Source organism: Hyla sarda, chromosome 1 (genome assembly GCF_029499605.1).
Source record: "Hyla sarda isolate aHylSar1 chromosome 1, aHylSar1.hap1, whole genome shotgun sequence".
NCBI classification, from domain to species: Eukaryota; Metazoa; Chordata; class Amphibia; order Anura; family Hylidae; genus Hyla; species Hyla sarda.
In genome coordinates, this window is record NC_079189.1 from 578,125,883 (window position 1) to 578,148,349 (window position 22,467).

Sequence of the window (22,467 nt, forward strand, 5' to 3'; positions counted from 1 at the left end):
GACCGGGTAATAAAAAGGGCAGGGCTTAGTCATTGCCACACATTTTATGGTGTATGTCCGTCCCCGTGATGGGGCTTAAAGAGATATTACCATATTAACTTATATGGTATATCTACCATGCCTCCTCTGGGACCCACACTTATGTCAAGAACAATGGCCCCAACCCCGGCCACGTTTGGTCTGGTTGACTGTAGGTGGCCAGGAAGCTGAAAACAGACTTTACGGGAGTATTCTCAGGTTTGGGAATTCAAAGTGTATTAGAATGTTGCAGAACTTGGTCAGTAGTAAAACAATGGAGTAAATAAGCATATGGCTAGTTAGGGCTAGTCATCAGGATTCCTGACATACTATTTTTTATTTCAATAGCCCTTTGCATCTGTGAGATATAAGCCTTTTTGTTAATATGTAAATGAGGATTAAGTGCCCAGGGGGGCGTTCACCAGCGTGGCAAAAGTCCCCAAGTAGGTGGAAGAGGACATGGGTTGGACTTACCTGGGCTCTTTCTTTGCTGGGCACTTCTGGGCACTTTAGCCTTATTTTTATATTAACAGACAAAGGCTTATACCTCAGCACTGGAAAGGTCCATACAGATAAAAAAATATATATATCTGGGATCCTAATGCCTAGCTCTATCTAGCCATTGACTTATTTACACCCCTGTTTTTGTGCTTGACTACTGTATTGTGTAACTAGGTGGCAGAGGCATAATATCAAGTTCCTGGGCCCCAATGTAAAACTTGTAATTGGGCCAGTAACTACCGTGTGCCATAACACTGGACCCCCTCAGGCACCTGCCTTCGGCCTCTGAACCCTCTCTGGGTACGCCCCTGCCAGGCGCCCATTATACACCACTGGACCCCACCATAATGCCCATTAGTCACAGTAGAGATTACCCGTGGTTTATCACATCAGTATCTCTTTTGTTACAGGGATTTTATAGCTCATACGAACTGTGAATTTTGCAGTGAGATATGTGATAAGTGCCAAGTGTTAGGCCCGCCCATTATATAAAGGCATCATAGAACATACAATAGTTATTTTGGTCAATATGGAGACTGTCAATGTTTGGTTTTTGCTGCTGTCACAACTTGTTTTGGATAGTCTACGATCTTCTTTGTTTTTAGCATTGTACCCATTATTAGAGCACTGTTATAGGAGACAGCAGGTGGGAAGGAGTCTGTTATAGGGCCACATAGTGGGGAGGGGGTCTAGGATGGGGCCACAGGTGCTTGTTCCCTATTCTGATTCTGGAATTTGCATGAGTGGTTTTAAGGCAGTACCCACCTCCCTTTTTTATTTAATCTAACATGGCGGGAGATCATTCCTGACACACTTAGGAAGATATAAGGCTATATTACACCAGTGTGAAAACCGCCTTAAAGGGGTACTCCGCTGCTCAGAGTTTGGAACAAACTGTTTCGAACGCTGGAGCTGGGAGCTTGTGATGTCATAGCCCCGTCCCCTCATGACATCACGCCCCACCCCCTCAATGCAAGTCTATGGGAGGGGGCGTGACAACTGCCACGCCCCCTCCCATAGACTTGCATTGAGGGGCGGGGCGTGACATCATGAGGCGGCAGGGCTATGACTTCACGAGCTCCCGGTGCCGGCTCCAGTGTTCGGAATAGTTTGTTCCAAACGCTGAGCAGTGGAGTACTCCTTTCAGCTAATTCAAGATGCGTCCACTATGAAGGGCTAATTCCTACATGGCCCTCTTTTCATATGGTGTAGCCTGTTTATAAAGGGAAATTCCATCTAAAAAGTGAAAGCAGGACTCAAAGTCTGCTAGTTGTGTTTCCATTTCTTACAGCGATATTGGCCTACTGTGTTGTGGCGGCCATTTTGAGTAACAACAGAAAGTGCAGCCACATTGCTTGCTTACCTTTGGTCAACGTATGAGGAACTGACAATATGGCAGCATGATGGGTCAATAACAAATGGAAAGTTTTACTATTATTTCACGTGAAGCTCTTTTTAAGAGGACAAGCCTTATAGCTGCACTTGCAATCATCACACAAAATGGCCGCCAATATATAGAAAAATGCCAATATCTCTGTAAGTAAATAAAGCATAATCACCAAATTTTGTTTGCTGTTCAATACTGCTTTGTTTCTGTAAATGGTAACATTACTGTTAACAATTGCTTCTGAAAGCCAAAGGGCTTGTTACAAGAAAGTGCTGTGTAGTGTTGTCTACATAAGCGGGATTTCGGATATAGCGGCTGCCAATATGCTTTGTTTATGTGGAGTGTTACAATTTTGGAATAGAGCGCCATAAAATGTACAGAAGAGAAGCAGAGTCCTGTTCTCCCCAGATTGCATGTTGCTGTACCACCTTGCGGAATGCCCAGTGGGCTCCAAATTCTAATTTGCATATCTTTATACAAACTAATATCTCAGTGCTGAATGAGTTAAATAACTAATGAGAGTTCTGTGTGAATTCAGGGTGTAAAGCCATATATGGCATAACCTTACTTTAAACCCCCCAAAACCTACTGGTGGTCAATGTTGAAGGCAAGACTGTGATGTACTATGGTCGCGTTGTTGCTTTTTTTAATCCATTAGTCAATATGGATCAAGGAATCTTTCACTGACAATGTTTGACGGACAAACCAAAAAAAAAACTGTCATATTTTGAAAATTTTGCCAAAATTTTATGGAAACAGATATAATTGAATTCTCCCTTTTATGGCTTGCATTAAAGGGGTACTCCACTGCCCAGCGTTCAGAAAATTTAGTTCCAAACGCTGGGTGCGGGCTGTTGGGGTCGTGATGTCAGTCACGCCACACCCCCTCAATGCACATCTATGGGAGGGGGCGTGGCAGCCGCCACGCCCCCTCCCATAGACTTGCATTGAGGGAGCATGGCGTGACTGGGACATCACGACCCCCACAGCCCACACCCAGCGTTTGGAACTAAATGTTCCAAACGCTTGGGCAGTGGAGAACCCCTTTAAAGGTCTTCCGTATGGTGTCGCTCATGTGAAACTCACGTCAGTGTCTGTACACTGAGCGGGAATTCCGCTACACCTGCGTCACTTTTTGATTTACTTAAAGGGTTGGATTTAAGCACACAGCAAAAATGTATACGTAAAGCACATTTGTGCCTAAAGTAAACAGAAAAAAATATGTTAAAAAAATCCCCAATTTTTAAGACATCCACTACTTTTTGGGAAAGCTGGGCGACAACCAAAAATGGCTACCCTTGCTGCTCCCACTGTGATTGTTACACAGATTTTCTAGAAACAACTATATGTTATGGCTGAATGAAATCTTTAAGGAGTATGTCTACCTGACAATAATAAGTCGATCTAAAATATTTTTCAATAACAACAAAATCAACTACCATTTTGTTTCAACAGCATCTATGTAGATATTTGTGTCTCCACGGTAACAGACTACAACTAATCTCTATGTAGTCTGATCATACACTCATATTCCTATCCTACTGACTAGATGTTAAAGGGGTATTCCAGGCAAAACCTTTTTTTATATATATATCAACTGGCTCCGGAAAGTTAAACAGATTTGTAAATTACTGCTATTAAAAAATCTTAATCCTTCCAATAGTTATTAGCTTCTGAAGTTTTCTGTCTAACTGCTCAATGATGATGTCACGTCCAAGAGCTGTGCATGATGGGAGAATATCCCCATAGGAACTGCACAGCTCCCGGGACGTGAGTCATCAGAGATCAGTTAGACAGAAAACAACAACTCAACTTCAGAAGCTAATAACTATTGGAAGGATTAAGATTTTTTAATAGAAGTAATTTACAAATCTGTTTAACTTACTGGAACCAGTTGATATATAGAAAAAAGTTTTGGCCTGGAATACCCCTTAAACAAGTAAGGGACAGATGGAAGAAAGTATGACTGTATGGGGGTAGTCTGTAACCATGTAGATGCATAACTCTGCATGGGAGCTGTATACCCTAAATGGTTACAAATTCCTAATTGTGATTATTTGCTTTATTTTCTATAATTGCATCATTTTAGATCCACTTTAGCAATGTGACAGCTAGGAATGACTTAATGACTTCTCTCTGTAGTGTTCTTTTTTATTTTAGGAGTTGATGTGCTTTAACCGCACAGCACAATGGCTTCTCTGTGAATGTCCGCCGCCATCGCCCGTTCATCTGTACAAATCGGGTACAGTGTTTTCTATGCGACTTGTACAATACAATCATTCTACGAAGGCCATATTCTGTATTCTCTGAAGCTGATGTAAATATTTTCTTGTTCGTTCTGGAATCTAGATTTCTTACAGTGTAGAAGTCTTCTACATATTGAATTGTATCGGTATTTTGTGAATAATAAAAAAAAAAAAAAACTGCAATGATTTCACTTCTTTTTGTTTTTTTAGTAATCGATGGATGTAATGTGCCGACACTTGAACTTCTGTGCCAAAACACAGTCATGAATGCATTGATTTTAATAATAAAGATGTCATTGTGCACATATGCTGTGGTTATTCTCCATGTACAGACGGGCCTGAGTGAGAAAGAAGTCTGAATCTTGAGGCTGTGAGTAGGTTCACACTTGCATCCGGAGACCTAGATCTAAAGAGAATGTATCATTAGAAAATGACAGCATATTTCATATATATATATATATATATATATATATATATATATATATATATATATATATGCTTTTTATTACAAATGTTTTTTCTGTGCTTTTATGTGTCTAGCCTTGGCAGCTTTGCTGTGTAGACTGTGACAGAATGAGCAGAGTCGTCTGGTTGTCATTAGAATGTTGGCCAGTTTATGACACCTCTTTTGTACTGCTGGAGGCCTAGATAAGGCAGAATAGTGACACTATACACTATTAATACAGATAAGGCACCACTATGTGTCCATTATTTTCCATTTATTACAGCGGCCGTGAAAAACACATGCCCTTTGCAGACAATGCAAGTTGCTGCTCGTACTAAAAGAGTCAGGGACACAAGGCAGAGACATAAGAGGGGTATAGAGGGAGAGGACAAGGAAAGTGCAATGACAATGGTATTAAAGGGTTACTCTCCCCTAGACATCTTATCCCCTATCCAAAGGATAGGGGATAAGATGTCTGATCGCGAGGGTCCCGCCCCTGGGGACCCCCATGATCTCGGCTGCAGGGTCCCAGACATCTAGTACAGGGAGCGAATTTCACTCTGTGCCGAATGACTGGCAATGCGAGATGGAGGCTTGTGACGTCACTACCATGCCCCTCAATACAAGTTTATGGGAGGGGTCGTGACGGCCGTCACACCCCTCCCATAGACTTGCATTGAGGGGATGTAGTTGTGACGTCATGAGCCTCCGGCACTGCACCCGAAGCTCTAAAACGAACGCCAGGAGCAGCAGAAAGATCACGGGGGTCCCCAGCGACGAGACCCCACGATCAGACACCATATCCCCAATCCTTTGGATAGGGGATTAGATGTCTAGAGGAAGAGTACCCCTTTAAGCATTTTCTGATCCATTGCTCCGTTCCTTGATTAATGTGGTTTTTCAGTTTATGCAAATGAACTGGTTTGGTGTGCAGACTGAAAAGATATACAAAACTTCCTGTGGAGCATACAGCAGCTCATAAGTACTGGAAGGATTAAGATTTGTAAATATATAAATAGAAGTAATTTACAAATCTGTTTAACTTTCTGGCACCAGTTGATTTAAAAAAAATAAATTCCCAGCAGAGTGCCCCTTTAAAATAAAGAATGAATCTACTTTGTAGATAGTTTTCATTAAAAGATATATACCGTTTTGTGTACAGAGCTACTGTGCGTTTACTTTCCTGCACACAAAATGGTCCACACTTCTAAAATTAGGAGATACAAATGTTATGTTCACCTTGTTTTATATCCTCCGGAACAATCGCAGTAAATCTTTGAAAACAAGCTACATTGTCAACTTTTAAGCTGAACCTTCTCTCACAAGAACGAATCCTCATCTCCGCTTTCCAAACAATTGACTCATTTAGCGCATTGTTCTTGGAGAATTCAGTGGAGAAAGCCACAGCGGCCGCTCCGTCTAGAGTACAAGTCATTATTAAATCAGTCTATCACATTGACACGACTCGAAAATCTCTTGGCAGGCTGGCTTTTAAGTTGTTCATTGATTTAGAAATTCTCTTTATGACCTTTTAGGTTTTGCATTGCCCTTATTTGTTTAACGCTCCCAAGCCCGGTATTGTATAAGCTCTTGAGGACTTTCCGTATATTTCATGCTTTTTCTTGTCAAAGAAGAGAAAACATTCTCAGCTTCTTTGATATCAAGGTGGAGTTGTAAAGTTGTCCAGACATATTCCAGGAAAGTTGGCGGAACCCAATATTTTTGGCAGGATTGGACCATTATCTATTCGGGGGTGTTTAAACTCTAACCCGATGGCCAAGCCAAGGAGGAATAGCTTTTGAAGGTATATGGGTATAGAATATACTGCCCATAAACCACCATCATAGCTTTCTACAGGAGGATAAGAACTTTCTCTTAGAAGGGCCTTGCAGAATAACAGCAAAAATAAAGTCATAAAGTAGCGTGCACTCCCTGAGAAGAATCACGGGGACTGTAACAGACTCTTTCAGGTTCACATGGTCCGGACATTACCAGCCTAGTTCAGCAGAATCCAGAGCCAGTACGCCTCAATTCACTGCATAGGGCCGGATGCCACTGGAGCTGGCTGGTATTGTTAGGACTGCTTGACTCCGGGGGAGTACTGGACTGCACTTATGACTTTTCAATGGCAGTGTGTGCTACTTTTTAACTTAAAGGGGTACTTCAGTGGAAAATAAAAAAAATGTTAAATCAACTGGTGCCAAAACGTCAGGCTGTAAAGAACTACAACACTTCCTGTGGAGCATACAGCAGCTGATAAGTACTGGAAGGATTAAGGTTTTAAAATAGAAGTAATTTACAAATCTGTTTAACTTTTTGGCACCAGTTGATTTAAAAAAAAAAATCCACTGGAGTACCCCTTTAAGTCCAGTTCCCTCCAGAGTCATGTAATCCTGACATTAACAGCCAGCAACAGTGGCATCTGGCACATGCACAGTGAAGACTGGGTGGTCCTTGGAGCATTAAAGAGGTTCTCTGATGATGAAAATGTTTTTCAATTTTATAATAAGTTGACATATATTGTTAAATAAGGTTGTTTTATTACCCTCCTGTAGTCTTTCATGTTTTCCTATCTCTCCTGTTGCAAGATGTCTGCTCTGTTCTCTCCATTGCACCGGTATCGGCACTGATACCAGACATTTGCACGAATACTTGCGAAATGTCCCCGATACCAATCCTAACATCTGCAGACCATAAAAATAATAAAAATCCCTCTTATCTTCCCTCCATTTCTGTTCTGAGGCCTCTTAGTTCGCTTCATCAAGAATTGTGTATGACCTTCTCCTTTGCACCATGCTGGCATGGTGCAGGACCTGCCGAGTGTGATGATGTCATTTCAGTATGTGGCAGGTCGTTCACCACTTTGGATAACAGAGCGAAGGAGAAGGTCCTGCACCACTAACAAAGCAGAGGATGTAGAGGCCTCAGTGCAGGAGTGGAGGGAAGGTGAATGGAATTTTTATCATTTTATTTTGGAGAGGACTTACTGGGGTAAACTACTAACACGTGGGTAGATCTACCTAATAGAAGCTTCTCCTCCTACCTACCTGACTACCTACCTACTGGGGGCTAAACCTAATAGGGGGAATTCCCTAATTTCCTATCTTCTGGGGGCTTCTACCTAAAAGGGGAGCATTTCTTATTTATCTGCCTACTGGGGACTTCTACCTCATAGGGGGACTCCCTACCTACCTATTTGGGGCTTCTACCCAAAATGGGGATTCCCTACCTAACTAATGGGGGATTCTACCTAAAATGGGGATTCCCTACCTACCTACTGTGGGCTTCTACCTAATAGGTGGATTCCCTACCTACCTACTGGGGGCTTCTACCCAATAGGGGGGATTCCCTATCTAACTACTGGGGGCTTCTATCTAAAGGGGGGGTTCCCTACATAACTTCTGGGGGTATATCTTAATCACAAGTGTCCCTGAGGGCCTCATTTTTAACTTTTGCCTAAAGCTTCACAAAGTCTAAAGCCACCTCCCCTGTCACATGACAATACAAAATATTGGTAATGGGTATCGGTGAGAACCTATAGTCTCTTCTCTTATTCTATCTCTCTGGTAAAGTATCCCATGCATTTGTTTAGGTCTAGCAACAACTTCTGTTCCTTTCTGTGTGACCACCATTCATTTACAGTCATGGCCGTAAATGTTGGCACCCCTGAAATTTTTCTAGAAAATTAAGTATGTCTCACAGAAAAGAATTGCAGTAACACATGTTTTGCTATACACATGTTTATTCCCTTTGTGTGTATTGGAACTAAACCAAAAAAGGGAGGAAAAAAAGCTAATTGAACATAATGGGCCTCATTTACTAAGCTGAAACCGGACAGTTTTTGCCGCAGAGTGCCTGCGACATGTCTGCGCCAGTCTGCGCCAGGAAAATCTGAAAAACCTGAAAATGGGCGTGGTTTCAAATCCCGACCAATTTACTATTGAATTCACAGAAAATCCTGTGAATAAATGACTGGAAATTTCCACCTAGAAAAAGCTGGTCAGAAAATGTTCCCGACTTGTAAATATGTGGCCCCATAATAAATAAGGTGAAATCCTGCAAAGTCTTAAACAACATTTCCCACTAGTAAAAACCTAACACTCTTAGTAAATGAGACCCAATGTCACACCAAACTCCAGAAATGGGCTGGACAAAATGATTGGCACCCTTTCAAAATTGTGGAAAAATAATATTGTTTCAAGCATTTGATGCTCTTTTAAACTCACCTGGGGCAAGTAACAGGTGTGGGCAATATACAAATCACACCTGAAAGCAGATCAAAAGGAGAGAAGTTCACTTAGTCTTTGCATTGTGTGTCTGTGAGTGCCACACTAAGCATGGACAGCAGAAAGAGAAGAAGAGAACTGTCTGAGGACTTGAGAACCAAAATTGTGGAAAAATTTCAACAATCTGAAGGTTACAAGTCCATCTCCAGAGAACTAGATTTGCCTTTGTCCACAGTGCGCAACATTATCAAGATGTTTGCAACCCATGGCACTGTACCTAATCTCCCTGGGTGTGGACGGAAGAGAAAAATTTATAAAAGGTGTCAACGCAGGATAGTCCAGATGGTGGATAAGCAGCCCCAAACAAGTTCCAAAGATATTCAAGCTGTCCTGCAGGCTCAGGGAGCATCAGTGTCAGTGTGAACTATCAGTCGACATTTAAATGAAAGGAAATGCTATGGCAGGAGACCCAGGAGGACCCAACTGCTGACACAGAGACATAAAAAAGCAAGACTACATTTTGCCAAAATGAACTTGAGTAAGCCAAAATCCTTCTGGGAAAACGTCTTGAGACCAAGATAGAGCTTTTTGGTAAAGCACATCATTCTACTGTTTACCGAAAATGGAATGAGGCCTACAAAGAAAAGAACACAGAACCTACAGTGAAATATGGTGGAGGTTCAATGATGTTAGTTCCAATACACACAAAGGGAATAAACAGGTGTATAGCAAAACATGTGTTACTGCAATTCTTTTCTGTGAGAAATACTTCATTTTCTAGAAAGATTTCAGGGGAGCCAACATTTATGGCCATGACTGTATAAGTGGATATGTGCATGGAAGTGGTTACAGGGATCTCCATTTGCAGCAAAAGAGATGCTACCATGGTGCAGGGTGCAGTAAGCACGATATCTTGTGTCATGGTAAAATATGTAAGACAAGACAGAAGATTGGAGGAAAGAATCATATGCTGTGGCTTTATGTAAAAAAAAAATCAGATTTAATTTTTATGGACAATGCGCATTAATCATGATCCATTTGTATGCCTGTCCCATTAGCATTGCTGAGGAGTGATATTTTCTGATATTACCTCTCAAACATGGCATTTTTCCTAGATTCAACAATCTTCTCCATTCATCATACTGTTGTGTCAGCGACAAATACATACTAATGAGCCATAAAGTGACAAGTCCTATGTGTTAATTCACGGCCGCTGTCATGATTTATGAGGAAACACAAGCCGCCTGATGAACGGGTCTCAATGTGATCACCATAGTGGGTGGAATAGTGATGTCTTCTCTGTAATAGGGAACTCATAGGTTTATGTCACAAAACATAATAAAGTGTGAGGGGAACCATTTATTAACTTTATAATACTGCCATGGTTTTTATTAAAGGGGTATTCCCATCTCCTAAAGTTATCCCCTGTCCCCTAACACGGGTGGGGTCTGATGGCTTTCCCACTGATCATGAGAATATCCTTGCGATCGATGGGAATGATGTTATAAAAAATATGGTACAACTAAAAACCTGAGAAAAGAAGGTTGTCCACCAAAACCTATAAGAATGGCATTAACTCGACATTGAGTTGTGGTGAACCAGGAGAGTCTGGGGTGTTGCGGTGATGTAGGTGCAGGGTGGTATTAACCCTTAGATGTCGTGTCGCCAGGGTGAGGTTTCCTTAGTGTTAATGGTCCTACCGCCAACCGTCCCAGAGATGGTAGGGGAAATAACGGAATGTCCACAGAAGACTTTATGAATAAACTGAAGAACTTTACTTGAATAATTTTATGCAACAGTCTTTATACATAACAGTCTCTTAAGAGGCAACCGGAATGCAGGTTCCTCACAGGTTTTGCTGGGACTTTGAAGCAATGAGCTTTGATGCAGGCCACTGTGCTACTAATTATAATATTCTAGCTGGTAGTAGTCACACAGGATTCGGTAGATTGAGCTTGTTAGCTCACAGTTTAGTGGCTGCAGGTTCTTAGGCTTTGGCCTAGATGAATTGAGATTTCTGCTGAGATGTTTGCTTTCATGTACAGGAGATAAGAGAGTGAATTTAGTGGCTACAACCCTTTATATAATAAGGGGCTGGGCTAAGCTCATTGGTCAGCAAACCTGTAAGTCCTGAACCCAGTGAACTCTGGATACATCACATGACCCTGGAAGGTCCTTAAGCAAGTATACATTACAACTGTACATCAAATGACCCGGGAAAGGTCCTATACATATATATTTCATATACATTTATATTATCTTTATATATTAAACAATATACAATTTATATGAGGCGACCAGGGGTAAGCCCTGCAGGAGAGCCCTATGGGAAGGAAGGGACTCTGGCTGAGGGGACTTTAGCCAGGGACAGGACCAGGTCCTGTACCGGGGCACCACACAACAAAGACACCAACAATAACACTGGAGGAGCTCCAAAGATCTACAGATGGAAGGATATGTCCATAAGACCCTATAGGGCTTATACTCCACTGAGTAGGCCAGAAAAAAAGCCATTGCATTAACAAAAAAGATGAAAATTAGTTTTCACCAAACAGCATGTGGCATTACTCCCCAAACACACAGAAAAACATTATCTGGTTAGATGAAGCTAAAATGGAACTTTTTGACCATCAAGGACAAACCTAACACTTCCCGTCACCATTTCCAGAGTGACCCATGGAGGTGGTAGCATCATCCTGTGAGAGTAGAGACTGGAAAAGTCATCAGGATTGTAGAAATGATGGATGGCAGAAAAAAAGAGTAATTCTGAAGAAAAAGCCATTTTAAATAATTGAGACTGCAATCGTTATCAGCAGAGTGACTCTAAACTATCTATCTCATATCTATCTATTTATCTATCTCATATCTATCTATCTCATATCTATCTATCTATCTCCTATCTATCTATCTCCTATCTATCTATTTCATATCTATCTATTTCATATCTATCTATCTCATATCTATCTCATATCTATCTATCTATCTCATATCTATCTATCTCATATCTATCTCATATCTATCTATCTTATATCTATCTCATATCTATCTATCTATCTATCTCATATCTATCTATCTCATATCTATCTATCTATCTCATGTCTATCTCATATCTATCTATCTCATATCTATCTATCTCATATCTATCTATCTCATATCTATCTATCTAGCTCATATCTATCTATCTATTTTCTGTCTCCTGCTCTTTTCATGGCTGAGAAGATTAGGTAAGGACAACTTTCTTTGTGGAGCACAGAAGTGGGTTTAGGAAAATGGCATGAAAACATACAATTGGGTTTTCTATAATAGTCAGGTACCAAAAGTAATGGTGGAAGCAAAGTACTGAATGAAGCATTAGGCCACTTCACAGGAGAGAACACTCTGACACAGGATACATTAATACACAGAAGGGATTTTGTGAAAGTCAATAACTGAAGGAACAGAGATTCTCCACGTTGACTTAGCATTATAATCTAAATTCCATGAAGATATCTACTTAGGCCTTGTATTATTCAGATCTATATAAACCACATACATCAGGAACAATTGTTCAATGCAAGAGCATATAGACTAAAATTTGGGTAGCACATTGGCCCAGATATGTTACGCCGAGCGCTCCGGGTCCCCGCTCCTCCCCGGAGCGCTCGCTACACTTCCCTCACTGCAGCGCCCCGGTCGGTTCCACGGACCCGGGGCGCTGCGTTACCACCTCCGGCCGGGATGCGATTCGCGATGCGGGTAGCGCCCGCTCGCGATGCGCACCCCGGCTCCCGTACCTTACTCGCTCCCCGTCAGTTCTGTCCCGGCGCGCGCGGCCCCGCTCCCTAGGGCGCGCGCGCGCCGGGTCTTTGCGATTTAAAGGGCCACTGCACCGCTGATTGGTGCAGTGGTTCCAATTAGTGTTTACACCTGTGCACTTCCCTATATCACCTCACTTCCCCTTCACTCCCTCGCCGGATCTTGTTGCCCTAGTGCCAGTGAAAGCGTTCCTTGTGTGTTCCTTGCCTGTGATTCCAGACCTTCTGCCGTTGCCCCTGACTACGATCCTTGCTGCCTGCCCCGACCTTCTGCTACGTCCGACCTTGCTTCTGTCTACTCCCTTGTACCGCGCCTATCTTCAGCAGCCAGAGAGGTTGAGCCGTTGCTAGGGGATACGACCTGGTCACTACCGCCGCAGCAAGACCATCCCGCTTTGCGGCGGGCTCTGGTGAAAACCAGTAGTGACTTAGAACCGATCCTCTAGCACGGTCCACGCCAATCCCTCTCTGGCACAGAGGATCCACTACCTGCCAGCCGGCATCGTGACAGTAGATCCGGCCATGGATCCCGCTGAAGTTCCTCTGCCAGTTGTCGCTGACCTCACCACGGTGGTCGCCCAGCAGTCACAACAGATTGCGCAACAAGGCCAACAGCTGTCTCAACTGACTGTTATGCTACAACAGTTACTACCACAGCTCCAGCAATCATCTCCTCCGCCAGCTCCTGTACCTCCTCCGCAGCGAGTGGCCGCTTCTGGAATACGACTATCCTTGCCGGATAAATTTGATGGGGACTCTAAGTTTTGCCGTGGCTTTCTTTCCCAATGTTCATTACACTTGGAGATGATGTCGGACCAGTTCCCCACTGAAAGGTCTAAGGTGGCTTTCGTAGTCAGCCTGCTGTCTGGAAAAGCCCTGGCTTGGGCCACACCGCTCTGGGACCGCAATGACCCCGTCACTGCCTCTGTACACTCCTTCTTCTCGGAAATTCGAAGTGTCTTTGAGGAACCTGCCCGAGCCTCTTCTGCTGAGACTGCCCTGTTGAACCTGGTCCAGGGTAATTCTTCCGTTGGCGAGTATGCCGTACAGTTCCGTACCCTTGCTTCAGAATTATCCTGGAATAATGAGGCACTCTGCGCGACCTTTAAAAAAGGCCTATCCAGCAACATTAAAGATGTTCTGGCCGCACGAGAAATCCCTGCTAACCTACATGAACTCATCCATCTTGCCACTCGCATTGACATGCGTTTTTCCGAACGGCGTCAGGAGCTCCGCCAGGATATGGACTCTGTTCGCACGAGGCGTTTCTTCTCCCCGGCCCCTCTCTCCTCTGGTCCCCTGCAATCTGTTCCTGTGCCTCCCGCCGTGGAGGCTATGCAGGTCGACCGGTCTCGCCTGACACCCCAAGAGAGGACACGACGCCGCCTGGAGAATCTCTGCCTGTACTGTGCTAGTACCGAACACTTCCTGAAGGATTGTCCTATCCGTCCTCCCCGCCTGGAAAGACGTCCGCTGACTCCGCACAAAGGTGAGACAGTCCTTGATGTCTACTCTGCTTCTCCACGTCTTACTGTGCCTGTGCGGATGTCTGCCTCTGCCTTCTCCTTCTCTGCTGTGGCCTTCTTGGACTCTGGATCTGCAGGAAATTTCATCTTAGCCTCTCTCGTCAACAGGTTCAACATCCCGGTGACCAGTCTCGCCAGACCCCTCTACATCAATTGTGTAAACAATGAAAGATTGGACTGTACTATACGTTTCCGCACGGAGCCCCTTCTAATGTGCATCGGATCTCATCACGAGAGGATTGAACTGTTGGTCCTCCCCAATTGCACTTCTGAAATCCTTCTTGGACTTCCCTGGCTTCAACTCCATTCCCCAATCCTGGATTGGTCCACTGGGGAGATCAAGAGTTGGGGGCCCTCTTGTTCCAAGGACTGCTTAAAACCGGTTCCCAGTAAACCTTGCCGTGTCCCTGTGCTTCCTCATGTAACCGGTCTCCCTAAGGCCTATATGGACTTTGCGGACGTTTTTTGCAAAAAACAAGCTGAGACTCTACCTCCTCACAGGCCTTATGATTGTCCCATTGACCTCCTCCCGGGCACTACTCCACCCCGGGGCAGAATCTATCCTCTGTCCGTCCCAGAGACTCTTGCCATGTCTGAATACGTCCAAGAAAATTTAAAAAAGGGCTTTATCCGTAAATCCTCCTCTCCTGCCGGAGCCGGATTTTTCTTTGTGTCCAAAAAAGATGGCTCTCTACGTCCTTGCATTGACTACCGCGGTCTTAATAAAATCACGGTTAAGAACCGCTACCCCCTACCCCTCATCTCTGAACTCTTTGATCGTCTCCAAGGTGCCCATATTTTTACCAAACTGGACTTAAGAGGTGCTTATAATCTCATCCGCATCAGAGAGGGGGATGAATGGAAAACGGCATTTAACACCAGAGATGGACACTTTGAGTATCTGGTCATGCCCTTTGGTCTATGCAACGCCCCTGCCGTCTTCCAAGACTTTGTTAATGAAATTTTTCGTGATCTACTATACTCCTGTGTTGTTGTATATCTGGACGATATCCTGATTTTTTCTGCCAATCTTGAAGAACACCGCCAGCATGTCCGTATGGTTCTTCAGAGACTTCGTGATAATCAACTCTATGCCAAAATAGAGAAATGTCTGTTTGAATGCCAATCTCTTCCTTTTCTAGGATACTTGGTCTCTGGCCAGGGACTACAAATGGACCCAGATAAACTCTCTGCCGTCTTAGATTGGCCACGCCCCTCCGGACTCCGTGCCATCCAACGTTTTTTGGGGTTCGCCAATTATTACAGGCAATTTATTCCACATTTTTCTACCATTGTGGCTCCTATTGTGGCTTTAACAAAAAAAAATGCCGATCCCAAGTCTTGGCCTCCTCAAGCGGAAGACGCCTTTAAACGACTCAAGTCTGCCTTTTCTTCGGCTCCCGTGCTCTCCAGACCTGACCCATCTAAACCCTTCCTATTGGAGGTTGATGCCTCCTCAGTGGGAGCTGGAGCTGTCCTTCTACAAAAAAACTCTTCCGGGCATGCTGTTACTTGTGGTTTTTTTTCCAGGACCTTCTCTCCGGCGGAGAGGAACTACTCCATCGGGGATCGAGAGCTTCTAGCCATTAAATTAGCACTTGAGGAATGGAGGCATCTGCTGGAGGGATCAAGATTTCCAGTTATTATTTACACCGATCACAAGAACCTCTCCTACCTCCAGTCTGCCCAACGGCTGAATCCTCGTCAGGCCAGGTGGTCTCTGTTCTTTGCCCGATTTAATTTTGAAATTCACTTTCGGCCTGCTGATAAAAACATTAGGGCCGATGCTCTCTCTCGTTCCTCAGATGCCTCTGAAATTGAACTCTCTCCTCAACACATCATTCCTCCTGACTGCCTGATTTCCACTTCTCCAGCCTCCATCAGGCAAACTCCTCCAGGAAAGACCTTTGTTTCTCCACGCCAACGCCTTGGGATCCTCAAATGGGGTCACTCCTCCCATCTCGCAGGTCATGCGGGCATCAAGAAATCTGTGCAACTCATCTCTCGCTTCTATTGGTGGCCGACTCTAGAGACTGATGTGGTGGACTTTGTGCGAGCCTGCACTATCTGTGCCCGGGATAAGACTCCTCGCCAGAAGCCCGCTGGTTTTCTTCATCCTCTACCTGTCCCCGAACAACCTTGGTCTCTGATTGGTATGGATTTTATTACTGACTTACCCCCATCCCATGGCAACACTGTTATTTGGGTGGTCGTTGATCGATTCTCCAAAATGGCACATTTCATCCCTCTTCCTGGTCTTCCTTCAGCGCCTCAGTTGGCTAAACAATTTTTTGTACACATTTTTCGTCTTCACGGGTTGCCTACACAGATCGTCTCGGATAGAGGCGTCCAATTTGTGTCTAAATTCTGGAGGGCTCTCTGTAAACAACTCAAGATTAAATTAAATTTTTCTTCTGCATACCATCCTCAATCCAATGGACAAGTAGAGAGAATTAACCAGATCTTGGGTGACTATTTACGACATTTTGTTTCCTCCCGCCAGGATGACTGGGCAGATCTTCTACCTTGGGCCGAATTCTCGTATAATTTCAGAATCTCTGAATCTTCCTCCAAATCTCCGTTTTTCGTGGTGTACGGCCGTCACCCTCTTCCCCCCCTCCCTACCCCCTTGCCCTCTGGTCTGCCCGCTGTGGATGAAATTTCTCGTGATCTTTCCACCATATGGAAAGAGACCCAAAATTGTCTCTTACAAACTTCTTCTTCCTCCTTCTCTTCGTATCCCTAATGCCTTTCACGTCTCTCTTCTTAAACCTCTCATCCTCAACCGTTTTTCTCCTAAATCTGTTTCTCCCACTCCTGTTTCCGGCTCCTCGGACATCTTCTCTGTTAAAGAGATTTTGGCCTCTAAAAAGGTCAGGGGAAGAACTTTTTTTTTAGTGGATTGGGAGGGTTGTGGTCCAGAAGAGAGGTCCTGGGAACCTGAGGACAATATCCTGGACAAAAGTCTGATCCTCAGGTTCTCAGGCCCCAAGAAGAGGGGGAGACCCAAGGGGGGGGGTACTGTTACGCCGAGCGCTCCGGGTCCCCGCTCCTCCCCGGAGCGCTCGCTACACTTCCCTCACTGCAGCGCCCCGGTCGGTTCCACGGACCCGGGGCGCTGCGTTACCACCTCCGGCCGGGATGCGATTCGCGATGCGGGTAGCGCCCGCTCGCGATGCGCACCCCGGCTCCCGTACCTTACTCGCTCCCCGTCAGTTCTGTCCCGGCGCGCGCGGCCCCGCTCCCTAGGGCGCGCGCGCGCCGGGTCTTTGCGATTTAAAGGGCCACTGCACCGCTGATTGGTGCAGTGGTTCCAATTAGTGTTTACACCTGTGCACTTCCCTATATCACCTCACTTCCCCTTCACTCCCTCGCCGGATCTTGTTGCCCTAGTGCCAGTGAAAGCGTTCCTTGTGTGTTCCTTGCCTGTGATTCCAGACCTTCTGCCGTTGCCCCTGACTACGATCCTTGCTGCCTGCCCCGACCTTCTGCTACGTCCGACCTTGCTTCTGTCTACTCCCTTGTACCGCGCCTATCTTCAGCAGCCAGAGAGGTTGAGCCGTTGCTAGGGGATACGACCTGGTCACTACCGCCGCAGCAAGACCATCCCGCTTTGCGGCGGGCTCTGGTGAAAACCAGTAGTGACTTAGAACCGATCCTCTAGCACGGTCCACGCCAATCCCTCTCTGGCACAGAGGATCCACTACCTGCCAGCCGGCATCGTGACAAGATATAAGTATTTATTTGACTTTTTGTCTATTTTACTACTGTTACAAACTGGAATAGACTGAAATAGACTGAAATAGAATTTTACCATTTGTTCAACACAACATTTAGAGTACTTTGAAAGTGCAAAATACATCGTATTTTAACATAAACAATAATGAGAACAAAAAAAGTTAACATCTGTCCGATGCATAAGTATTCACCCCTACTTTCCTAGAAGCTCCTTTCACAGTTATAACAGCTACAGGTCTTTTGGGGTCTCTTTCAGCTTTGCACATCTAGAGATAGAACATTTATCCATTCTTCTTGGCAGAAAAGCTGAAGCTCAGTCAGATTGGATGGAGACATCTGTGAGTAACAATTCTCCTTGTCCGGCTGTTCAGTTTGGGTGTACAGCCCAGCTTAGTAGGTGTCAAGAAAGGAGGACAGACCCCTGTCCATGCCTACTTGCCCATCTGTCCTAAACGACGGATTGACAACTTGGAGCCGATACCTTCCTTGTGCTAAAGTGCATGGGTGTCGAAGTCAACAAAACAAACAGAACTGTACAAAGTCGGGAAAAAGTCAGGAACGTAACGGAAATACAATAACCAACAAACAGATAAACCAGACAGGACATAGCATACCAACTGTCACGATTCGGCTTACTGGTAGTGGATCCTCTGTGTCAGCGAGGGATAGGCGTGGACCGTGCTGGTGGACCGGTTCTAAGAGGCTACTGGTGTTCACCAGAGCCCGCCGCAAAGCGGGATGGTCTTGCTGCGGCAGTAGCAACCAGGTCGTATCCACTAGCAACGGCTCAACCTCGCTGACTGCTGAGAAGGCGTGGGACAGAAGGACTAGGCAGAGGCAAGGTCAGACGTAGCAGAAGGTCGGGGCAGGCGGCAAGGTTCGTAGTCAAGATGGATAGCAGAAGTTCAGGTAACACAGGCTTTGGACAACACTAAACGCTTTCACTGGCACAAGGCAACAAGATCCGGCAAGGGAGTGCAGGGGCAGTGAGCAGATATAGCCAGGGAGCAGGTGGAAGCCAATTAAGCTAATTGGGCCAGGCACCAATCATTGGTGCACTGGCCCTTTAAGTCTCAGAGAGCTGGCGCGCGCGCGCCCTAGAGAGCGGAGCCGCGCGCGCCAGCACATGACAGCAGGGGACCGGGACGGGTAAGCGACTTGGGATGCGATTCGCGAGCGGGCGCGTCCCGCTGTGCGAATCGCATCCCCGACAGCCATGTCAGTGCAGCGCTCCCGGTCAGCGGGACCGACCGGGGCGCTGCAGGGAGAGAGACGCCGTGAGCGCTCCGGGGAGGAGCAGGGACCCGGAGCGCTCGGCGTAACACCAACATACATTTCTAGACTCAAGATTAATGGCAGATATGATAATATGAACAAGACTAGATATGAGGATAAGTATACAACAAACAAAACCAGGAGATGCAGGGAATAAACAAGTTAACTGAATGTCAGAATACTAAACGGGTCAGGAAATCAAGAGCACTGTTCACACTGGACTCAGAACAAGAAACACACTGGACACCCCACTCCAAGCATGGAGGAACATCAATACCAAAACCAAATAAACTCCTAGCCAGCGGGCACACTCCACAGTGTGAACAGGATACTAACCTAGGAGGAAACAAAAATCATAAATACAAGCAAACACGGGTACAGGCACAAGACTATCTCACTCCTAGATAGACGGATTAGCACAAGGCTCAGGAATTCTATCCTAGGTTCCTTTGATCATGGCGTCTAAAGGGTTTATGCTGGGCACCGGCATGATTGGTGATGCCCGGCATTAACCCTGGGTCCTGGCTGCTGATCGCAGTCGGGACCCCCTGGGTTTAAAGCGTTCTCCGCTCGTGAGAACGATTGAAACGCTGGTAATGGGACCAGGTCGTACAGGTACTCCCTGAGTCCTTAAGAACTCAGGAACGGGGACGTACTTGTACTCCCTATGTCCCTAAGTGGTTAAAGCTTGGGATATGTTTATAACCTAACTCTGAATTGTACTTCTCCAAAACTTTATCCCTGACCTGTTCGGTGAGCTCCTAGGTCTTCATGCTGCTGTTTGTTCAGTAATACTCTCTAACAAACTCTGAGGCCTCCACAGAGCAAGTGCATTTTTACTGAATTTAAATTGAAGACAGGTGGACCTTATTTAGTATCTAAGTGACTTGTGATGACAATTGGTGGCACCAAATCTTTATTATTGGTTTCAGAGCAGAGGGGGTGAATACATATGCATGCAACGCTTTTCAGATTTTTATTTGTAAATAATTCTGGAAAACATGTAATATCCCCCTTTCCAAATGAGGGATTATTTTGTGGTGATCCACTACTTAAAACTGCAATGAAATAAAGTTGAATCTGTGATTATAACATGACAAAATGTAGAAAAGTCTAAAGGGGGGTGAATACTTATGCAAGACACTGTAACTTAAAGCTGACACTTTTTTGGCTTTCCTCCTTGCCATTTTGGAGGAAAAACTAAAATCCCTAGGGGTTAATCTTGGGATACGGACCCCATATCAATCCAAAAGGCTCCCCATCTCCACACACTGCCCCCTATATACTGCTTCATATGGCCCGTTATCTCACATATACTGCCCTTTATCTCACACACATGTACTGATACTATTCCCCCTATATACTGCTCTCTATGACCCTCCCCACCCCGACATACAATGGTTTCTATACCTTACCCCCCTCCCATACTTTTCCTATTACTACCTCCACTGTGCACTTATGTAGGATCTTTCGGGACCTGATAATGTCCTCACAGCTTCTAAAAGGTCCTTATAGGTCCTGTAACAGTGTTTTGTGCAGCTCTATTGGCTTTCTACAGCCCAAACAGCTATAGGTCAACGTTCATATTATTGCAATCTGCCACATAAAATCCCATTCCATCTGATGCAATGTGACTGAGATTATGTGCAAATCGCTGCAAAATGCAATAATATGCCTGTCAGTAGGGCATGAAGTGACAGGTAGAAAGAGGGCAGGGGCTTAAGCCCCCTGTTATGTCTCTGTGTGCACGTCTCTGTTCTGCTGCACCTTGTACAATGCAGAATTTCTTTAGGTAGAAACCAGAACTTGAATTTCCATGGCAGGAAATTCTGCAGCGGAAATTCAAGCTCTGGTCTCTCCAAAAAGAATGCTTTTGATGATACTTTTATCAAAATCCACTTGGAAATGCATTGCCATCTTTGGTGCTCGAGCATTCTGAATATTTATGCTCGGAGCCGGAGGACATAATTGTGACATCACAGCCATGCCCCTTGTGCCATCACACCACACCCCCTCCATTCATGTCTATGAGAGGGGGCGTGTCTGCTGACAGGAATGGAGGGGGCCTAGAGTGACGTCATGAGGGAGCGTGGCCGTGATGTCATGACCACTGCCGCAGGAACCCGACATTTGTTTAGAATACCGAGTGCTGCGGAAGATTGGGGGGGGGGGGGTCCCAGCACATGACCACTGCCGCAGGAACCCGACATTTGTTTAGAATACCGAGTGCTGCGGAAGATTGGGGGGGGGGTCCCAGCAGCAAGACCCCCGCGATCAGACATCTTATCTCCTATTCTTTGGATAGAGGGATAAGATGTCTAGCAGCAGAGTTCACCTTTAAGAGACAGACTCAAAGAGGAGGCATTTCAGAGGAACTTAGGCTCCTTTCACACTAAGACTGTTGCTCCGTTACAAACGTCAATGGCTCTTTTTTTTTCTCCTACTTTGTCTGCCATTAACGTCAGCTAGTGTAACGGAGCACAACGGGACTTATAACGGGCAAAGAGGATCTCACTCACTAGAATGGGATTCCTCTAACGTCCATTATAAGTCCCGTTATGATAGCGGGAGAAAAAGACGTGTCATGCACAAATTTCACTCCGGCTATCTTCCTAACGGACATCACCTACCGGGCGAAAATGGTAGTGTGAAAGGAGCCTTACCAGCCAAGCCAAAATAAGCCTTCACTACAGCTCAAAAGGAGAAACTGGCTCATGAGGTGGCAATTCTTCATTCAAGAGATATACAGACATCTTGTGGTAATGTACATAATCTAAATCTGCTGCAAAATAGAGAGTGCAATGCTACAGCCTGCACAACGCAGCATAAAAGGGGTCACTGCTCACGCTGTGGAGGAAATCACAGACGAGATCAATGTTGTCTGCCATCGATGTAAACGTCACGGTCACACACAGAGAGTGTGTCACCAGGGACGAAATATACAAAGACATAAACCAGTAAAAGGTTCCCCTATCACACCATTCAGCCCATAAGGTTAAATGGTACTTCAAATTAGTTTTTCCTTTGTTTGTCTTTCCTTTGTTGCCTTTGAGCCCATGAGGCCAAGTTATAATTCTGTCTAATTTGCTTCTATTACCTCAGTGCACCGCTCTGTCCCGCTTTTTTGCACAGGACTTACAACAGGAAGTGCTGTAGTGCAAGTCTTTTTATTGTACTGTTGTCTCTGACCTTTCCCAGCATTCCATGTGGCCAGAGACAATATGTCATAAGTCATGGTCTCCGGGGGCCGTGCCTATGCTGCAGTGGGTGGGTGGATAGCAGAGTGATAGGTATTTACTGAAGTAAACCTA

The 22,467-nt window shown here is 45.1% G+C and overlaps 1 long non-coding RNA gene across 1 annotated transcript; it reads right to left on the reverse strand.

Moving 5' to 3' along the window:
• Window positions 1–4,310: 4,310 nt before the first annotated feature.
• Window positions 4,311–22,434, reverse strand: LOC130311882 (uncharacterized). The gene is made up of 2 exons (XR_008860158.1): window positions 22,254–22,434; window positions 4,311–4,558 (listed from the first exon to the last, which is right to left on the reverse strand). It is a non-coding gene; the product is annotated as an uncharacterized LOC130311882 (long non-coding RNA).
• Window positions 22,435–22,467: the final 33 nt, after the last annotated feature.